The sequence below is a fragment of the Triticum urartu genome, chromosome 3 (genome assembly GCF_003073215.2).
Source record: "Triticum urartu cultivar G1812 chromosome 3, Tu2.1, whole genome shotgun sequence".
NCBI classification, from domain to species: domain Eukaryota; kingdom Viridiplantae; phylum Streptophyta; class Magnoliopsida; order Poales; family Poaceae; genus Triticum; species Triticum urartu.
Genome location: NC_053024.1, coordinates 562,247,463 through 562,252,473, shown reverse-complemented (window position 1 = coordinate 562,252,473; position 5,011 = coordinate 562,247,463).

Here is a 5,011-nt window from a genome sequence, read left to right as displayed (position 1 = left end):
ATAGCTGGATAAATCTGTTTTCCACTTTCCCTTATCCATAGCAGAAAATTCTTCCTTGGCACTATGCTTTGATAAAGTGATAGGATTGCCAGGAGTGGTGTGGCCGACGCCAGTGACAATGACATCGTCGGATTGGTCATTAGCCGCTTTGGCTGGGCTTGGCGGTTTATCTGCAGCTTTGGTCGGACTTGGCGGGTCAGTGGCATGGCCGGTGGGATCATCTAATATCGGTTCAGCAAAGGTTTCATGATGTTCTGGTGGTGGATCATCATGTATAGTGTCAGCATTCGGCTCAAATTGTTCTGGGATCTGTTCCGGTTCAGAGCTCGGGTTATCATCAGTCGGTGTATTCAGTTTGGCCTTTTTGCTGGCTCTGGCCTTGTCCCAGAAAGGAACAGACATAAAGGTTAGTATAAGAAACAAGTATAAGTCATAAAGGGTTAAGTTTAAAGTGCTCACCTAGGAACGGTCTTGAGAGGAGGGAGTGTGTGGCCATTGATTCGCCGGATGATGAATGAGGTGTTCCCTGATAGTTTGAATCAGACGGATTAAGAGGTTGTCGGAAATAACCCGCCTTGGGATAAGGAGTATCAAAAATATATGAGACCTCTGATCGACATTTCCGAACTGGAGTGTTCGGTAAACCGGCTGAAGTAACTACATGGCCGTTGTGCCAGGTTGTGCAGTGACTAATGAGTTAGTTACAGGATGTTGCATTACGGAACGAGTAAATAGACTTGCCGGTAACGAGATTGAACTAGGTATTGAGATACCGACAATCGAATCCCGGGCAAGTAACATACCGATGACAAAGGGAACAACGTATGTTGTTGTGCGATTTGACCGATAAAGATCTTCGTAGAATATGTAGGAGCCAATATGAGCATCCAGGTTCCGCTATTGGTTATTGACCAAAGATGTGTCTCGGTCTTGTCTACATAGTTCTCGAACCCGTAGGGTCTGCACGCTTAACGTTCTGTGACGATTTGTATTATGAGTTATGTGATTTGATGACCAAAGTTTGTTCGGAGTCCTGGATGAGATCGGGGACATGACGAAGAGTCTCAAAATGGTCGAGATGTAAAGATCGATATATTGGAAGGCTATATTCGGACATCGGAAAGGTTCTGAGTGATTCGGGTATTTTTCAGAGTACCGGAGAGTTACGGGAATTCGTATTGGGCCTTAATGGGCCATACGGGAAAGGAGAGAAAGGCCTCAAGGGTGTCCGTGCCCCTTCCCCATGGACTGGTCTGAATTGGACTAGGGAAAGGGGGTGCCCCTTCCTTCCTTCTCCTTCTCCCTTCCCTTTTTCTTATTCCATGTGGGAGGTGGAATCCTACTAGGACTAGGGAGTCCTAGTAGGACTCCACACTTTGGGCACGCCCTATGAGGGCCGGCCTCCTCCTCCCTCCATCCTTTATATACGTGGCCAGGAGGCACCCCATAGACACACAAGTTGATCATTGATCTCTTAGCCGTGTGTGGTGCCCCCCTCCACCATAATCCACCTCGGTCATATCGTAGCGGTGCTTAGGCGAAACCGTGTTCCAGTAGCATCATCATCACCGTCATCACACCGTCGTGCTGACAAAGCTCTCCCTCGACACTCCACTGGATCGTGAGTTCGTGGGACGTCACCGAGCTGAACGTGTGCAGATCGCGGAGGTGTCATACTTTCAGTACTAGGATCGATCGATCGTGAAGACGTACGACTACATCAACCGCGTTGTCATAACGCTTCCGCTTATAGTCTACAAGGGTATGTAGACAATACTCTCCCCTCTCGTTGCTATGCATCACCATGATCTTGTGTGCGCGTAGGAAATTTTGAAATTACTGCGTTCCCCAATAACATCGTCTCCCTTGTCTCCTGTTACCTTCGACCCTCAGACGCACAGTTCGGGACCCCTACCCGAGATCGGCCGGTTTTAACACCGACATTGGTGTTTTCATTGAGAGTTCTACTGTGCCATCGAAAGAAGGTTCGATGGCTCGATCGATTGTCTACCATGATGCTGTTTCAGGGAGACTTTCCTCCCCGACCAAATTTTCGTATTCGGCGGCTTCCACTGCGTGCCAACTCGATTGGCCACCTCAAACAGATCGACAGCTATGCCCTTGGTCATCAGATCAGTTTCGGAAACCTAAATTATGTCTTCGATATTCGAGGAGACTTGATCTTCGAAGGGTTCGCGGCCCTGACCATCGCTCTGGCCTTAGATCCGGAGCAAACCATCAGGTCCGAAGATGGGAGTGTGAAGCCCACCGGACTCTCCGCTGCAAACCGCATTATCGAGGATCCGGAGGCGATCGTGTCGACAGCGAACTCGGAATTAGTCCAGGTTCCCCCTATCATTGAAAGGCCGAACTCGTCCCCGGACTCCAGATCCGATCTGTCGAAGTCCGTGCCAAGTAGGCAGGGCCATGAGGCTTTCACCCTGGCCACCCCCTTGGACTCTCGCTTCCACATCCAAACCTTGCTCTTAAACGGGGCCCTAGACTTAATGAGATCCCTCGCTATTATAGAGGAATCACTTCCGAACTAAGCCCATCCCGAACTAGGGGCTGAGAGCGGGGAATTTTACGTCCCACCCACCACCCACTTCATAGCCACTATCGAAGACTTAACCGACATGCTAGATTATGCCTTCGAAGACATCGATGTTTGGACGACGATGCTGGAGTCGAACAAGGACAGGACCCGCCGATTACCGTTCTTTGGATGGCCACCTCCACATACGACGTATACATGGTGGACACACCCAAAGAGGATGACGATGCAAACAGGAAAGATCCGGTAGAGGACAAACCTGATGAGGCACCACCGAAACGTCGACGCCAGCGACACCGCTCAAAATCGCGTTGTGGCAAAGACAGTAATACCGGCACCGGAGATGATAACACTCCGGAGGGTGCCGAAGAGCCCGAAGCCCCCGTCGAGCCCACATCCGAACAAGACGATGTGGGAGAGGGGCAAGTCAACCCTGACGATCCGGTCGGGAACGGGGACTCGGAAGATAGTAATTATCTACCGCTCTCCGAAGACGATGTGAGCCTCGGCGATGAATACTTCATCGTGCCAGAGGAATCACTCGAGCAGGAGCGCTTTAAGCGTCGGCTAATCGCCACCATGAGAAGTCTAAAAAAGCAGCAGCAATGGCTCCAAGCCGAGCAGGATACACTCAACGACAGATGGACCCAAGTCTTGGCTGCCGAAGAGTACAAATTTCAACGACCAACTAAGAGTTATCCGAAGCGTCGGCTACTTCCACAATTTGACGACAAGGCCGTCGAGCCCATACCGTCAATATATGACCGTGCTGATGAATGAGACCGGCCGCCATGTGGACGAGATAAAGCGACCACCTACGCTGAACACCAACCCCCACCACCTCGCCGTAAACGCAGAGAGACAGCAGCCCCAAGATACACCTACGACCTACGGCAGGACCTGGACAATAGAGCAGGCCAAGCTAGATCGATCTATGGATCGAGGGGGCGAGCTTCGATGCGCGAAGACAGCCATCTGGCCTGGCGCGGCAGGCACAACCTCATTCGGGCCGAAAACCGCATACAGACTTCATCCGAACTGCCTTGTGACGTTGCCCGATACAGAGGCACCACACACCCCCTATGCTTCACCGACGAGGTAATGGAGCACCAGTTCCTAAAAGGGTTTAAACCCGTGAACATTGAATCATATGATGGAATGACAGATCCCGTTGTATGGATCGGAGATTTTCTTCTCCATATCCACATGGCCTGCGGTGATGATCTCCACGCCATCAAGTACCTCTCGCTAAAATTAAAGGGACCAGCTTGACACTGGTTAAACAGCCTCCCAGAAAACTCTATTCATAGCTGGGAAGACTTGGAAGATGCCTTTAGAGATAACTTCCAAAGTACCTATGTTCGGCCTCCAGACGCCGATGACTTCAGTCACATAGTCCAGCAACCCGGAGAATCAGCCCGGAAGTTATGGACCAGGTTCTTAATTAAAAAGAACCAAATTATGTACTACCCGGACGCCGAAGCCCTCGCGGACTTTAAACACAGCGTCCGAGACGAGTGGTTCGCCCGACACCTCGGCCAAGAAAAACCGAAGTCCATGGCAGCCCTTACCGCACTCATGACCCAATTTTGCATGGGAGAAGATAGTTGGCTCGATCATAGAAGCAATAGCACCAGTGACCCTGGCACCTCCGAAGCCAGAGACGGCAACAACAAGCTACGACGCAACAAACACAAGCGTCGAAGCAACAATGAAGATACGGCGGTCAACGCCGATTTCAGTGGCTCTAAACCTGGTCAGCGGAAGAGGCCATTCAAGGGAAACAAAGATGGTCCATACAGTTTGGATAGAATACTCGATAGGCCTTGCCAGATTCATGGCACCCCTGACAAGCCTGCCAATCATACCAACAGAAATTGTTGGGTCTTTAAGCAGGCCGGTAAGCAAACACTGAACATAAGGGGAAAGAGCCGCCCAGCGAGGACGGCGATGAAGAGCCTCGCCCACCGAACACAAGGGGACAGAAGAAATTTCCCCCCAAGGTCAAAACAATGAATATGATCTACGTTACTCATATCCCTAAGAGGGAGCGCAAGCGCGCATTAAGGGACGTCTATGCCATAGAGCCAGTCGCCCCAAAATTTAACCCATGGTTAGCCTGCCCGATCACTTTCGATCGCAGAGACCATCCGACTAGTATCCGTCATGGAGGTTCGGCCGCATTGGTCCTCGATCCAATTATCGACGGATTCCACCTCACGGGAGTCCTTATGGATGGCGGCAAAAGTCTTATCCTGCTTTATTAGGACACTGTCCGTAAAATGGGTACTGATCCATCAAGAATCAAGCCCACTAAAACCACCTTTAAAGGAGTAATACCCGGCGTAGAGGCCTGTTGCATAGGATCCATAACGCTCGAAGTCGTCTTCGGCTCCCCAGATAACTTTCGAAGCGAAGACTTGATCTTCAACATTGTCCCCTTCTGCAGTGGCTATC